The following is a 17,480-nucleotide window of genomic DNA, read 5'->3' as shown; positions in this document are numbered from 1 at the left end:
CCACAAAATTGGGGAGAAAATGGGGTAAAGTTGTGGAATGTGTTATAGAAGTGATGAAAATGTGACGAGAGTGAGGTGGCCAAAGTCAGGGCTGTCCAGAGCATTTCATATGCAGCAGCTGTTAAAATAGTTAAGGTTTTGAATGGTGCACCTGAAGAGTCCATGGTGGTGGACTGCAGGGGTTGCCTTTCACGAGCAGGATCCTGACATTTTAAAGGTTAAGAAGGTGGACTTGGTGGCCTTATAGCTATTGTGATTAAGGGCACTGCCAAGTGGAGATCCAGGAAGATAAAAATCATTGTGGATGCGGCGGAACGGTTCCTGGGGTTGAAAGATTTCTCGGCGAAGGAGCCGTACCACCCTCTTGGGTCCTAGAAACTGATAAGGGAGATATAGAGATTTGATAGAAGGAGAAGTGGGAGTTTTGTTTTGTCAATGTACTATTTTGATTTGGGTGGATTAAGTTAGTTTCCCTATTATGTATGGATTTTTTATTTTTATCATGTTTTGGTTTCAAGCGGTCCAGTTGGTGGTGGCAATACACCTTTTTGGTTTGTGGTCAGCCTAGAAACCCACAGAAGAAGAATAACACACATTTCCGGGAAAATTCCTCACAGTGGTAGCTACTTGCCAGCAGTTAAGTTATAATTCTATTCTATACTTTTTGATAAACATATTTCATCAATCTTAAATTAATAATTGCTAGTTTGCAGGAATGTTGAGTAACGAGGCTTTTCAGAGACAATTATCTACCATTGTCGAGGCATTAGTTGCAGCGGCAGTTGCGGAGATGGGCAGACTCCTCGATGAGTGCTCTGCTATTGTTATGCCTCTAAAGTTGGTCCAGCAGAATGAGGAAAGTATTTTGCTGAAGAGTAGGCTTCAACGTGTTAACAAAATCAAGACAGTGAGTACACATTTGGTCGTCTACCGTTGGAAAAACGAGTTTGCAGGCGACTGATGACAAACTTGGCTAGCTAGCAAATTGTTATTTAAAAACTTTTACCAGAATCCTGCAATTTTTTAAAACCGTGAACTTCAAACGCAAATATAAACTTGAGTTTATAGAATAGAATCCATATAACGTTATACATATGAGATGAGCAATGCAAAATATGTAAACATTTTTAACGTGGCCAGTGATTTCAAGTTTGTGTATATTGTGGAAGTGTAGTTTCGTCGGATTGAGGCAAGCATAGCTGTATGGATCTGTGTTTATATTTGAAAAATTCGCTGCTCGCTGCTCGCTCCTCGCTGCTTGGTTCTATTTGTTTCCTAAATGGTTTCCGTTACAATACGTAATGAATATACCCCATCTAACATTAGTGTCACGACTCCGACCGAAGGACACTCCTCTTCCCGTTCGGGTGGCGCTCGGCGGTCGTCGTCGCAGGCCTACTAGCTGCTACTGATTATTTCCTCCCCCTCCTTATGTGTTGATTGAGTGCACCTGTTTTGAGTTAGATAGTAAGGCTTTATTAGTCAGCCGGCCCGCAGGGTTCCTTGTGCGGGATTAATTATTGTGATCGTCTGTTTGGTGTACTTGTGTGCACGTCTATGGGTTTTGTGTTTTCCCATTTTGTGGGTTTTTCCTGGACAGTTTAAGTCCCCCTGTTTGGGGCATTTGTTAGTTCAGTACGCCCTGTGTTTTTGTGAGGGTTGGCTGATGTTCAGCGTTTCTCAGTGCATTAAAAGAGCACTCCCCTGAACTCTCTGCTTCCTGCGCCTGACTCCTCACCCACTACACTCAGACCGTTACAATTAGTTAGTTACCTACTAGTCTCAAACTATGCGGCCTTCTCTAAATAATCATAGCTTGCGATACGGTCGAAACATATTGCCCATAAATTTCATCAGGTAGAAAGAATCCTTCAGTTTTTCACAGATCCATACAGCTATGTGGTCCTCAATCCGACGAAACTACACTTCCATAATATACACAGACTTGAAATCACTGGCCACATTAATAATGTTTACATATTTTGCATTACTCATCTCATCTCATATATGGTATATATTCTACTGTATCTTAGTCTATGCTGCTCTGGCATTGCTCGTCCAAATATTTATATATTTTAAATTCCATTCCTTTACTTAGATTTGTGTGTATTGTTGTGAATTAGATATTACTGCACTGTTGGAGCTAGAAACACAAGCAGTTTGCTACACCCGCAACAACATCTGCTAAACACATGTATTTGACCAATAAAATTGGACTACACTTCCCCAGTTGCGCTTACACACAGGTGGTTGGAGCATGCTAAATAGAACAGGTCTCTTTTCTGTAAACAAGCTCTGTAACAGATAGATATGGTCGTGTGGGAACCCTATCAAGGTGTGTATCAATTTAACCTTTTGTTTTTTGAAAATGATTTCTTGTTGATATGGAAGATCCTTATGCTAATCAAACCGTACCGCAAGCGATGCAGACTGAGCGTCTGGCGTCTTAACAAAACTACGTCCAATGACTTATGTGTAATGGAACTGAGTCATTGTCAAGTACTAGCTACTTACTTACTGAACCAAGATACTTCCCCTTTTATCTGTGATTGAACTGTCGTTAACCCACCTAGCTAACCTGCTAGGTCATTAACTTCATATTTCAATCTTTCAGAGACAAAAAAAAAATCTATTTAATCCAGGCTGTAACATATTGTGGAATAAGACGAGGGGTATGAATATTTTTTTAGGCACTGTATCAGCAAACTCAGTGATGGTGGGGAAAATAATTGTTTTTTTGTGGGGGTGGCATCGGAATGACAGACACGTTTCTATACACATCATTAAAATCCAAACAGAAAATATTTACACAAGAAGAGCAACCTAATATCACACAGTCAAACTCTCATTCATTTAGTAAGTTCACCATTCTGCGATTGTCACTGTAAGTGTCACATCTCGCTGTAAGTGTCACATACTCTGTCGTTGCTGATGATTTTAATTGAGCATGTTGTAACTAATTACCTCATAAGCAATTTTGTATTTTATTTATTTTTGACAGATCTCTTTATAAAGGCCCCATATAATGGTGACTGACTGGGACATTTTCTCTTTTTTGTGAATTAGAATTAGATATCTCCATCATTCATGGAGAGGTTGGGTAAAACATTGTTGGAAAAAATGGCAATGTTAATGAATGTGATCATGGTCGAAAAGGAGAAGACTGCCTCGGGCATGAGCGCCCAGAGATGTGTCAGTCGGGCAAGGGGGACAGAGGAAGGAGCACCAAGAGGTACACACCCATAGGGAAGATTTTCTTGTCTCCTTCTCAAAAGGTCAGAGGGGAGGGACCTCTGAAGGGCGTAAAATTAACACCCACCAAATGCGGGTAGATTTTGGCTTTGGCGGGTAAGATGTCTTTTTCATCAGCAATGCTGGTGGGTGGTCAAGGCTCCACAGTGCAAGCATTTAACTTGAATTTGCAAATACAGAAAAGTCATATATGAGCACATTAATAGCAAAGTAAATGCTGCAGTAGCTGTTTTCAAAGTTTTGTTTCATAGCTGGTAGATAATCACACAAACTATGAATCCTATAATAATATTACACCCAATTGTGTGGAAATTGACTAAACTTTGTCCTTATTGGCTATTTACATTCTTTGGTTCACAAGCTCCCGCCCTTAAAGGGGCAGCTGAATATTTTGTCTTGTGATATTTAGTTTAAAAAAATGTTTTAATGAATTAACATTGAGCAATACACCACAACATTTCTAACTAGTAATACATTTGTTTTAGAAACATTACCAAGTATGCTCATCTGTGACGGGGGGGGGGGGGGGGGGGGGGGTGTAAAATATATATTTTGACAGGTAAAAAATCAGATTGGTTTGTAGTTTTGTTTTAATCTAACTCCCACTGTGACTGGTAGACCAAAAGGTTAGTTTTAGGCCCAGGACCTCTGGCTTCTCATCCAATGGGTTTTCATAAGGAGATGAGGATAGAGGGTGCGAGGAGTATGTACAGTGCATTTGTAAACTATTCAGACCCCTTGACTTTTTCCACATTTTGTTGCATTACAACCTTATTCCAAATTTGATTAAATCATATCAGAAATACTTGATAAATTAGCAAAGTGTTTCTGGCTATGGCTGGGCAGTGTATGTTTTTCCGCAATATTCCAAATGTCTATCGCAATTTTTCAAATTTTTTTTAGGAGTGTTTCTGTCCGCTTGTTCTCATGTTGTCTTTTTGGTCTTGTCTCCATCACTCCTTCTGTGCTGTTAGCACCTTCCCAATTACACCAGAGATATGTATATAATGATGAAATGCCCATGTCTCCGCCCTAACTATGGGAGTTGTTATTCCCAAAGGCGGGAAGATGGGTGACAAGCTTAAGTCCAAAATCAGCCCACAGAAACGCATTGGGCATATTATGCCGAGTGAAACATCTTACTTCAAAGGGTTTGGGTTGAATGCATTAAGACACATTTCAGTTCAATGCATTCAGTTGTACAACTGACTTGGTATTCCCCTTTCACTTTGCCTCTTCCTTTGTTTACACACACACACACACACACACACACACACACACACACACACACACACACACACACACACACACACACACACACACACACACACACACGCACCAAGCCCCTGCCACTCACACAACAAAGATATCACTTCGTCCTCTTGAGAAGCGGTTTCAACTCGCTATTTGCATTTGAGGTTTGGTCCGACAATCAGTCATATGGACACCAACACATTGAGACATTATTTTACTGTAATAGAGAAGTGAACATTTATAACAAAACCCCGGTCTATTTCTATGGGTACATGTACTGTTCACACCCCTCTTGTTGGTGGAGAGAATTTAGCAGGTTTAAAGCTTATTTCTCGCAATTCTACACATTTTGTCATGGGGTGCAAAGAAGAATTGTTAGTTTTTAAGCAAACTTTCTTGCTATTCTATACATTTTGCCATGACTAATGTTTATTCATGTGATATTTGAGTGGCAAAAAAATTACAACACCTATCTGTGGGCTAAAAATCCTAAATCAAAAAAACGTTTGCTGACATGGGCTAGTTGATCTGGACACTTCTGACAAGTTATAAATAGCTCTCTAAGGTATGCAATGACAAGAAGCACTGATGATGTGCTTTTGCATTCTATTTTATATTTGTTACTTTGTATTTTTTTATTAATTTTATCCCCGATTTTGTGATTTCCAATTTGGTAGTTACAGTCTTGTCCCATTGCTGCAACTCCTGTACGGCCTTGGGAGAGGTGAAGGTCACGACCGAAACACGACCCTGTCAAGCCACACTTCTTCTTGACACACTGCTCGCTTAACCCGGAATCCAGCCTCACCAATGTGTCAGAGGAAACACAGTCCACGCGTACATGCGCCTGGCCTGCCACAGGAGTCTTTAGAGCGCGACGGGACAAGGACATCCCGGCCGGCCAAACCCTCCCCTAACCTAGATGACACTGGGCCAATTGTGGGCTGCCTCATGTGTTTCCCAGTCGCGGCAGGCTGCGACACAGCATGGGATTGAACCCGGGTCTGTAGTGACGCCTCTAGCACTCCGATGCAGTGCCTTAGACCGCTGCGTCATTTGGGGTGCCCCCAACTTGTGCATTGTACTATTACAACTTTCAAGAGTAAGTTTGTTTAAAGCTGGACTGAGTTTATTTGGGGGGGGGGGGGGGGGGGGGGGGGGCACAACATCTCGCCCTACAGTTTGGAAACCACTGTTCTAGCCTAGTGCAATTTGTACTCCTAACTGACCCACTTAGCTAGCTCACTCACCAGATAATGGTAACAACAAACAGTGCACGTGTATTTGTATGATGTAAATACTAGGCTGATTTCTAGCCATATTTATGACTAAAAATGAATATATTTTACGATGGGAGTTCATTGTTTCAAACACTGGAGTTAAATTCTTAGCTAGTTAACTTCAAATCTTTATTTTTTGAATACACATACTGTTTTTTTTAGGAGACGGTCTTCATTTCCACAATGACTGCACTCACCCTGTCTCTGAGAGTGTTCATCAAGAGGAGGATGACTTTAACCCCCAGACCTCACCTGCCTCAGAGACACAAGATGACCAGAGAAACACAGAGCCAAACTCAGGCAGGAATGGAGAAGATGCCCAGTGTGGAGGGGAACCTACTGGTGTCATGTATTGTCATATTATGTCTTGTTCCTGTTCTTTCTCTTCACTCCGTCTCCCTCTGCTGGTCGTATTAGGTTACCTTCTCTTCCTCTCCTTCCCCCAGCTGTTCCTCATCTTCTCTAACTACCTTGTTCACCCTTTTCCCACCTGTTCCTTTTTTCCCTCTGATTAGGTCTCTATTTCTCTCTCTGTTCCTGCTTCTGTCTTTGTCAGATTCTCGTTTGAGTTTCTCATGCCAGAACCAAACTATCGTCTTGTTTGCTTCACCCTTGTCCCGTCCTGTCGGAATCTGCCTGTTCATCTGATGCTACGTGTGATCAGGTACCTCTGTCCTCTACGACCCGCGCCTACCCAGAGAGACCAGCAGTCTGTCGCCGCTAACCCAGCTATTCTCCTCTGCTGCTAAGAAGGGGACTCTAACCCAGCTATTCTCCTCTGCTGCTAAGAAGGGGGACTCTTCTGTAAATATCAGAAGGACTTTATGATTCATTTGTCGCCCTCTCTGCGGGTTGTCTATTTTGCCATTATATTCATCTGAAGAGGATCTATGTCTTCCCTGTGTTTTGACATTAAAGGACTCTGTTTTTGTTAAACCGCTTTTGGGTCCTCACTCACGTGCATAACAGAAGAATCTGACCAAGAATGGACCCAGCGACTTCGGATCCTCTCCACTCAGCCGTCGAGATCCAGGGAGCGATGCTAGGCAGACACGAGCAGGAATTGTCTGCTGCTCGACATGCCGTTGAGAACCTGGCCGCCCAAGTCTCCGACCTCACAGAACAGATTCACCATCTCCGCCTCGATCCACCGGCCACTTCCAGGGCTTTCGAATCTCCGGAGCCCAGAATCAATAACCCGCCGTGTTACTCTGGGTAGCCCACTGAATGCCGCTCGTTCCTCACCCAGTGTGATATTGTGTTTTCTCTCCAGCCCAACACTTACTCCAGGAGCACAGCTTGTATCGCCTACGTCATATCTCTCCTTACTGGATGGGCTCGTGAGTGGGGCACGGCAATCTGGGAGGCGAGGGCTGAGTGTACTAACCAGTATCAGGACTTTAAGGAGGAGATGATACGGGTTTTTGATCGTTCTGTTTTTGGGGAGGAAGCTTCCAGGGTCCTGTCTTCCCTATGTCAAGGTAATCGATCCATAACAGATTACTCTATTGAGTTTCGCACTCTTGCTGCCTCCAGTGACTGGAACGAGCCGGCTTTGCTTGCTCGTTTTCTGGAGGGTCTCCGCGCGGAGGTAAAGGATGAGATTCTCTCCCGGGAGGTTCCTTCCAGCGTGGATTCCTTGATTGAACTCGCTATTCGCATAGAGCGACGGGTTGATCTTCGTCACCGAGCTCGTGGAAAGGAGCTTGCGTTCTCCGTTGCCCCCCTCTCCGCATCACTACCATCTTCCTCCGCCGGCTCGGGTGCTGAGCCTATGCAGCTGGGGGGTATCCGCATCTCGACTAAGGAGAGGGAACGGAGAATCACCAACCGCCTCTGTCTCTATTGCGGTTCCGCTGGTCATTTTGTCACTTCATGTCCAGTAAAAGCCAGAGCTCATCAGTAAGAGGAGGGCTACTGGTGAGCGCTACTACTCTGGTCTCTCCTTCAAGATCCTGCACTACCTTGTCGGTCCATCTACGCTGGACCGGTTCGTCAGCTTCCTGCAGTGCCTTGATAGACTCTGGGGCGGAGGGCTGTTTTATGGACGAGACCTGGGCTCGGGAACATGACATTCCTCTCAGACAGTTAAGGGAGCCCACGGCCTTGTTCGCCTTGGATGGTAGTTCTCTCCCCAGGATTCAGCGTGAGACGCTACCTTTAACCCTCACTGTCTCTGGTAATCATAGCGAAACCCTTTCTTTTTTAATTTTTCGTTCACCTTTTACACCTGTTGTTTTGGGCCATCCCTGGCTAGTTTGTCATAATCCTTCTATTAATTGGTCTAGTAATTCTATCCTCTCCTGGAACGTCTCTTGTCATGTGAAATGTTTAATGTCTGCTATCCCTCCTGTTTCCTCTGTCTCTTCTTCACAGGAGGAGCCTGGTGATTTGACGGGGGTGCCGGAGGAATATCACGATCTGCGCACGGTGTTCAGTCGGTCCAGGGCCACCTCTCTTCCTCCGCACCGGTCGTATGATTGTAGTATTGATCTCCTTCCGGGAACCACTCCCCCCCGGGGTAGACTATACTCTCTGTCGGCTCCCGAACGTAAGGCTCTCGAAGATTGTAGCTCTTGACGCCGGTACCATAGTCCCCTCCTCCTCTCCCGCCGGAGCGGGGTTTTTTTTGTTAAGAAGAAGGACGGGTCCCTGCGCCCCTGCATAGATTATCGAGGGCTGAATGACATAACAGTGAAGAATCGTTATCCGCTCCCTCTTATGTCTTCAGCCTTCGAGGTCCTGCAGGGAGCCAGGTTTTTCACTAAGTTGGACCTTCGTAACGCTTACCATCTCGTGCGCATCAGGGAGGGGGACGAGTGGAAAACGGCGTTTAATACTCCGTTAGGGCACTTTGAATACCGGGTTCTTCCTTTCGGCCTCGCTAACGCTCCAGCTGTCTTTCAGGCATTAGTCAATGACGTCCTGAGAGACATGCTGAACATCTTTGTTTTCGTTTACCTTGACGATATCCTGATTTTTTCACCGTCACTCCAGATTCATGTTCAGCACGTTCGACGTGTCCTGCAGTGCCTTTTAGAGAATTGTCTTTTTGTGAAGGCTGAGAAGTGCACTTTTCATGCCTCCTCCGTCACATTTCTCGGTTCTGTTATTTCCGCTGAAGGCATTAAGATGGATCCCGCTAAGGTCCAAGCTGTCATTGATTGGCCCGTTCCTAAGTCACGCGTCGAGCTGCAGCGCTTTCTCGGCTTCGCAAATTTCTATCGTCGTTTCATCCGTAATTTTGGTCAGGTGGCAGCTCCTCTCACAGCCCTTACTTCTGTCAAGACGTGCTTTAAGTGGTCCGTTTCCGCCCAGGGAGCTTTTGATCTCCTCAAGAATCGTTTTACATCCGCACCTATCCTTGCTACACCTGACGTCTCTAGACAGTTCGTTGTCGAGGTTGACGCGTCAGAGGTGGGCGTGGGAGCCATTCTTTCTCAGCGCTCCCTCTCTGACGACAAGATCCACCCTTGCGCGTATTTTTCTCATCGCCTGTCGCCGTCGGAACGTAACTATGATGTGGGAAACCGCGAACTGCTCGCCATCCGCTTAGCCCTAGGCGAATGGCGACAGTGGTTGGAGGGGGCGACCGTTCCTTTTGTCGTTTGGACTGACCATAGGAACCTTGAGTACATCCGTTCTGCCAAACGACTTAATGCGCGTCAGGCTCGTTGGGCGCTGTTTTTCGCTCGTTTCGAGTTCGTAATTTCTTATCGTCCGGGCTCTAAGAACACCAAGCCTGATGCTTTATCTCGTCTCTTCAGTTCTTCAGTAGCCGCCACTGACCCCGAGGGGATTCTCCCTGAGGGGCGTGTTGTCGGGTTGACTGTCTGGGGAATTGAGAGGCAGGTAAAGCAAGCACTCACTCACACTCCGTCGCCGCGCGCTTGTCCTAGGAACCTTCTTTTCGTTCCCGTTCCTACTCGTCTGGCCGTTCTTCAGTGGGCTCACTCTGCCAAGTTAGCCGGCCACCCCGGCGTTCGAGGTACGCTTGCTTCCATTCGCCAGCGTTTTTGGTGGCCCACTCGGGAGCATGACACGCGTCGTTTCGTGGCTGCTTGTTCGGTCTGCGCGCAGACTAAGTCCGGTAACTCCCCTCCTGCCGGCCGTCTCAGACCGCTTCCCATTCCCTCTCGACCGTGGTCTCACATCGCCTTAGATTTTATCACCGGACTGCTTTCGTCAGCGGGGAAGACTGTTATTCTTACGGTTGTCGATAGGTTCTCTAAGGCGGCTCATTTTATTCCCCTCGCTAAGCTCCCTTCTGCTAAAGAAACGGCACAAATCATCATCGAGAATGTTTTCAGAATTCATGGCCTTCCGTCAGACGTCGTTTCGGACAGGGGTCCGCAATTCACGTCTCAATTTTGGAGGGAGTTTTGCCGTTTGATTGGGGCTTCCGTCAGTCTCTCTTCCGGCTTTCACCCCCAGTCTAACGGTCAAGCAGAACGGGCCAATCAGACTATTGGTCGCATCTTACGCAGTCTTTCTTTTCGTAACCCTGCGTCTTGGTCAGAACAGCTCCCCTGGGCAGAATACGCCCACAACTCGCTTCCTTCGTCTGCGACCGGGCGATCTCCTTTTCAGAGTAGCCTCGGGTACCAGCCTCCACTGTTCTCGTCTCAGTTCGCCGAGTCCAGCGTCCCCTCCGCTCAGGCTTTTGTCCAACGTTGCGAGCGCACCTGGAAGAGGGTCAGGTCTGCACTTTGCCGTTATAGGGCGCAGACTGTGAGAGCCGCTAATAAGCGTAGAACTAAGAGTCCTAGATATTGTCGCGGTCAGAGAGTTTGGCTCTCCACTCAGAACCTTCCCCTTAAGACAGCTTCTCGCAAGTTGACCCCACGGTTCATTGGTCCGTTCCGTATTTCTCAGATCATTAATCCTGTCGCAGTGCGACTTCTTCTTCCGCGATATCTTCGTCGCGTCCACCCGGTCTTCCATGTCTCCTGTGTTAAGCCCGTTCTTCGCGCCCCCGCTCGTCTCCCCCCCCCCCCCCATCCTTGTCGAGGGCGCACCTATCTACAGGGTCCGTAAGATTTTGGACATGCGTCTTCGGGGCCGTGGTCATCAGTACCTAGTGGATTGGGAGGGGTACGGTCCTGAGGAAAGGAGTTGGGTTCCCTCTCGGGACGTGCTGGACCGTTCGCTGATCGATGATTTCCTCCGTTGCCGCCAGGTTTCCTCCTCGAGTGCGCCAGGAGGCGCTCGGTGAGTGGGGGGGTACTGTCATGTATTGTCATATTATGTCTTGTTCCTGTTCTTTCTCTTCACTTCGTCTCCCTCTGCTGGTCGTATTAGGTTACCTTCTCTTCCTCTCCTTCCCCCAGCTGTTCCTCATCTTCTCTAACTACCTCGTTCACCCTTTTCCCACCTGTTCCTTTTTTCCCTCTGATTAGGTCTCTATTTCTCTCTCTGTTCCTGCTTCTGTCTTTGTCAGATTCTCGTTTGAGTTTCTCATGCCAGAACCAAACTATCGTCTTGTTTGCTTCACCCTTGTCCCGTCCTGTCGGAATCTGCCTGTTCATCTGATGCTACGTGTGATCAGGTACCTCTGTCCTCTACGACCCGCGCCTACCCAGAGAGACCAGCAGTCTGTCGCCGCTAACCCAGCTATTCTCCTCTACTGCTAAGAAGGGGACTCTAATCCAGCTATTCTCCTCTGCTGCTAAGAAGGGGGACTCTTCTGTAAATATCAGAAGGACTTTATGATTCATTTGTCGCCCTCTCTGCGGGTTGTCTATTTTGCCATTATATTCATCTGAAGAGGATCTATGTCTTCCCTGTGTTTTGACATTAAAGGACTCTGTTTTTGTTAAACCGCTTTTGGGTCCTCACTCACGTGCATAACAACTGGAGGTATGGGCAGGATGACACTGGGTATGGTATAGTCAATTAGCCATAATGTGTGCTGTAATTTTATGAAACGTAGTACTTGAATCCGTCAGCTAATGACATTGTGGCACCACTACCATTAAGCCAACTTTTTTTGAATCAGTGTTTATGATTTAAGGATACTCAGGACAATCAGTTACACCCCTATTTAAAATGAGCGTTCCAATGCATTTATTGGGAAAAATGCCACCAATTAAGCCCTATTCGGACGGGATTCGTTTTACTGGGCGAGGTCGGTGATGTAACCTTTACAAAACACAGCAGTCGTAATTTCTGTCCCGTGTGAATCTGCCACATCAGTCATTTTCACATGTCTGGAGAGTAATAATTCCAGGCTGAATAAACTAGTTTTTTTAACGAACTCCAAGATCTTCTGGTAATACTATATCCCGTGCGACTCGACATCCCTGTGCTGTGAGGGGTATTACAGCGTTTACCATGTGCTGCCCGCATTTTGTAAGATCAGGGGAACAAATTGATGCTTTAAACAAAGTGCTATGCATGTAGCCAACAGATGAGATTAATGATCTGTTTTGTCATATAGCCTGTCACCTTTCCCAGTTATTATTTATCTTTTAAAAGATTAATCTGATTTATATTGTGCCAATTAATTGATAAGTTGGCAAATACGTCAGTTAATTAAATGTCTGCATACAGTTTATTTATTATATTACGTAGAATATTTAGAATTTCTCTGAAAAGAAAGCCAGTTCGAATCATGCTCTGGAAAAACATGCTGGCGTAATAACTAAATAACCAACGTTCTATAGTACCGTTGAATAGGGCTTTAGACTGTTGAGGAATACTTTCCTTTAGGGTGGGTATATTGTTTGCCGTTTAAATTGTTTCTGAGAATTGTTAGTTAATATCCACCATCTTATTCATACATGTAATGCAGTAGTTTGTTTTACATTTACGCCTCAACAACAACAATGACCCTCTGTTGCAGATGTGGTATTGCTCTCTTAATTTGATCATCAAGAGGAAGTTCACCTTAATCCCCAGCTCTCACCTTCATCAGACCCAGAGAAACAAGACAGCCAGCCCTCAAACATGGAGCCAAACCCAGGCAGGATTGGAGAAGATGTCCAGAAGGCCATTCATTTGCGAAGTTTGTGGAAAGTGTTTTGATTGGAGATGCACGCTTAAAGCCCACCGTAATCATCACACCAAACCCTTGTTGTGTCTTTACTATCATTAAATTGAACACATAGTTTTTTATCAAAGATTCTCTGTAATTAGTATTACGCGATCAAACTGATTAATCATGTAACTGTAATTAACTAGGAAGTCGGGGCACCAAGGAAAATATTCAGATTACAAAGTTATCATTTCCTAAAATAACTTTTCAGATATTTTATATCTAATCAAATAGTCTTCTGATTAATGAATTATTTACTTTACCTTACGTTAGTCTCATTCCAAACGTCGTCCATACATCAATTGTCTTAAATCATTTATTTACTAACTAAGTAATTCACAGAAATGCATAAACAAACAGTAGATCGTTATTCGCGTTTAATGATACCGAATTCCTAGCTGCAGACTAGTAATTAATATCAAAGACTTGTTCTTATTCTGTCGGTAACGATAGTCTAAGAGTTTAACCACGTGGTATGGTTAAAAGATTCAGCTATGGTCTACAACCTTTGTCCTCCCGTGATTGAGAGAAAAATGGTCTCGTGAGAATTTCTCAAAATTGGGGTTTTATTCAGAATTGCAGAAAAGGGGCTGTCCCAGGATGCTTGACCCTAACTGGTCTCATGGGCGGTCCTCTGATTTAGTTCAACTAAAAAGGGAATTGGAGTTTCCTTCATTAAACAGTCCAAAATCACATTACACAATTTTACAAACAGTATCATACTCACTCATTCATCTTATACATCAATTAGATGTAAACCTCATATCTGACGCTATTATATAAACAGCGTTATGGTAATGTGGCCACACCATCTCCCATGAGCTTCCCCAAGTTGTATCAGACGGACCAGTTCGTAGCTGGATTTTTCACCGATCCTTTATACCTTCTCCGGAACGTAAACGTTGTTCGGACTTCAGGTTCTGTGAGGTGGAAGAAATTCCTTTGTTCTCTATGAAACTTCACTCTCTCTCTATACTGTGTGGCCATGAGGAGATCCTCTCCTCAGGAATTTACGACCTCTCTCTGACCACAGTAGCCTAGTTGAAGGAGGCAAGGGGGAGGCAGGGAGAGGGGGATGGGGCTTGCTGTACCCAAAGAGGGCAACGTCATGACACCCTTTAGCTGCCCACAGTATGGGAAATGTTTTGGTATGAAGACTGGGTGTAATAATCACCTCTTGGTGGTACATTCTAAAGACAAGTCCTTCAAATGCACAGATTTTGGGAAGAAGTTTGCTTTGAGAAAAGGTTTCGTCAAACACAGGGATTTCAACCCAACTCTGCTTACCTGCACAACATGTGAAAAATCATTATGTGGGGAACGTGCGCTAAAACGGCACAACTTCAGTGATCACCCGGAAAAGGCATACATCTGCTCTTTGTGTCCAAAAACCTTTCGGTCATGGCCAATATGGAAACGTCATAAGGCAGAGCACTCGGGAGAAGAAGTATTGCTGTGAAACCTGTGGCAAGCTTTTCTGTTCATCTTCATCCTTAGCCAGTCATCAGAGAACAACTCATAGAGCAAAGGCTTATAGCTGTGATGTATGTACTAAAGGTTTCAGGGATGTAACCAATTTCCAAAAACATATGACCTCCCACATTAGAAAAGGCCATGTTAGTCTAGAAAAAGCTTTTGCCTGTAGTGTATGTGAGAAATGTTTCTCATGTGCACGCACTCGGCGATCATCTGACCATCCATATCGGAGTAAAATGTTTTGGTTGTAGCATATGTCACAAACGTTTTTGTCTTTCAACCAGTCTCAAAGGTCATATGACTTTACATACTGGAGAGAAACCTTTTGTCTGTAGCTTATGCTGCAAGAGTTACTGTCGTGCAAGCAAGCTCAAAGCACATGCTCTTGCCCATACCGGCGAGAAACCTATGGCCATCACCCATACCAGAAGAAAAGACTACCGTTATGTCTGTGACGTATGTGGCAAACATCTGCCTGATTTATTCAGGCTCAAATGCCATATGTTCGTACATACTGTTGAACAACCTTTTGCCTGTGATCTATGTGGCAAAAAGTTCAATCACCCAAGCAATCTCAAAAGACACAAGCTGTCTCACACAGGGCAGAAATTGTATGTTTGGAATACTTGTGGTAAAGGTTCAACAACCCTTAAGATACATCAATGGAGTCACACTGGTGAAAAGCCTTACTTGTGTGATATTTTTGGGCAAGGCTTCACCTCCCATGTCTACGTCAAGAAACACAAGATGATTCACCTGTCATCTCAACGTTGTTCAAGACCGCAGAACACTGGGCCAAAGTCACATGTCTGCAGCTACTGTGGTAAAGGCTTCTGTTACAGATCTGTGTTGGATCAGCACATGTGCACTCACACAGGAGAAAAAACATTCAACTGTCTCATTTGTGGGAAATGTTGCATGTTTAAGGCTGCTCTTGAAATACACGTGTACTCACACAGGGGAGAGACAATATGCTTGTAATGAATGTGGCAAGAGTTTCTCCCAGAGTAGTCATTTAGTATCTCACCAGCATCTGCACACTGGTGTTAAAGCATTTGTATGCTACAAATGTGGGAATGCCTGTAGCTGAAATCTGAAAGTTCATAAGTGCAAGTTCAACCAGAAAACAGTCCATGGACAGAATGTACAGGATCACTGAAGAAAACCACTCACATGATCACTCTGGGCCCAGTTTCCCAAAATAATCATAAGGCTAAGTTCATCATTAGAATCTTTGTAGAAGTATCGTTAAATCTCCAAGTTATTTCCCAAAACCATCATGGCACTTAAACACTTAATTACCAACTGCCTCAGACCTCATAAAACAGCTAGGTTGAGTCTTTAGATGTGTCCCCCCCATAGTTGCCAATATCTTTGCAGTTGTTACAAATCAAGGATAAAAAGATGCTTTAACTGAAAACCGAGATGACTGCATTAAATGATAAATAGGCCTATGATGTAGCTAATTATTATTTAGCTAATTGTAGGCAACTGTGTGTATTTTTTGCCTCAATATATGTATTATGTGTAACAATGTGCTCAATGATGTGCCAAAGTGCATTTTATAGGGTAATGCTTCTAAGCATTAGAATAAGCCGCCTCAGTATTTTCAGTTATCGGTGATATCTCCTGAAACTGATCTGTTGTGTATATTGTTATAAGTCTAATGTTAAGTTAAGATTTGAATAGTGAAAGCTGATCCGAGAGCAGCGCTGCTTTTCTTACGATCATATCAGTAGCGACACGTTTCAACGACGCACTTGGCGAACATTCTCTGTGGTGTTTTGGGAAACGCATGTTACATCGCAGTTTATAGGAACGATGCATCATTAAAACACTTAATAGGATGGGCTTACTTCATAGATGTTTCCAGTTTCATATGATAGACTATAATTTGAATTCTAAATGAATAGGGGCAAGTGTTTCGCCCAGATAATTCACTTGTATTGTTTTTATTTTTAATTTTTTGGTGTTCAGGCTTTATCTGTAAATAAACCAACCACCTTAGTTATGTTGGTCATTTTTAAGGAAAGGGGACTCATTTTTAAAAATTGTATATATACTTCAAGGTTTTTCCAGAAGTTTCTCTGAGTACTAATAGTATGTTATTTTCTGATTCTTTGGTGGTGTGATGGTATCTTATTTATAAAAATAAATAAATCAGATGCAGTTTGTAAAGCCTAAGATCTCTCAAACAGCTGGCCTTCAGCAAGTATTAATACCTCTTGACTTATTCCACATTTTGTGTTGGCCTGAATTTGTCAAATGTATTACATTTATTTTTGTCACCCATCTACACACAATATTCCATAATGAGACATTTTTGCAAATTCTTTGAAAATGAAATACAGAACTACAGTGTACTCCACAAGTATTGGGACAGTGATACTTTTTTGTTGTTTTGGCTCTGTACTCCAGCACTTTGGATTTGAAATGATACAATGACTGAGGTTAAAGTGCAGATTGTCAGCTTTAATTTGAGAGTATTTTCATCCATATCGGTTGAACTATTTAGAAATTACAGCACCTTTTGTACATAGTCCCCCCTATTTTAGGGGAACAAAAATATTGGGACAAATTCACTTGTGCATTAAAGTTGTCAAAAGTTTATAATTTGGTCCCATATTCCAAGCGTGCAATGATTACATCAAGTTTGTGACTACAAAGTTGGATGCATTTGCTGTTTTTGTTTGTTTCAGATTATTTTGTTCCCAATAGAAATTAGTCAATACATGTTCACCTTTGACCGCTGTGAGTCTTCATGGGTAAGTCTCTAAGACCTTTCCACACCTGGATTGTACAATATTAACACATTATTTTATTATTTTCTTCAAGCCCTGTAAAGTTGGTTGTTCATTGCTAGGCATCCATTTTCAAGTCGATTTAGGTCAAAACAGTAAGTAGGCCACTCAGGAACATTCAATGTTGTCTTGGTATGCAACTCCAGTGTATATGTGGCCTTGTGTTTTAGGTTATTGTTCTGGTGAAAGGTGAATTTGTCTCTGTCTGTTGGAAAGCAGACTGAACAAGGTTTTCCTCTAGTATTTTGCCTGTGCTTATGTTTATCCTAAACTCCCTAGTCCTTGCTGATGACAAGCATACCCATAACATGATGCAGCCACTAGCATGCTTGGAAATATGATGTGGTATTCAGTAATGTTGTACTGGATTTGCCCCAAACA

The 17,480-nt window shown here is 43.8% G+C and overlaps 1 pseudogene; it reads left to right on the top strand.

Moving 5' to 3' along the window:
* Window positions 1–427: 427 nt before the first annotated feature.
* Window positions 428–14,574, top strand: LOC149983233 (uncharacterized; annotated as a pseudogene).
* The last annotated feature ends 2,906 nt before the right edge of the window (window positions 14,575–17,480 follow it).

The sequence above is a fragment of the Oncorhynchus mykiss genome, chromosome 5, assembly GCF_057628025.1.
Source record: "Oncorhynchus mykiss isolate SJ-2025 chromosome 5, ASM5762802v1, whole genome shotgun sequence".
Taxonomy (NCBI): domain Eukaryota; kingdom Metazoa; phylum Chordata; class Actinopteri; order Salmoniformes; family Salmonidae; genus Oncorhynchus; species Oncorhynchus mykiss.
The sequence above is the reverse complement of the archived record's forward strand: the minus strand, read 5'-3'. Positions and strand labels throughout refer to the sequence as shown.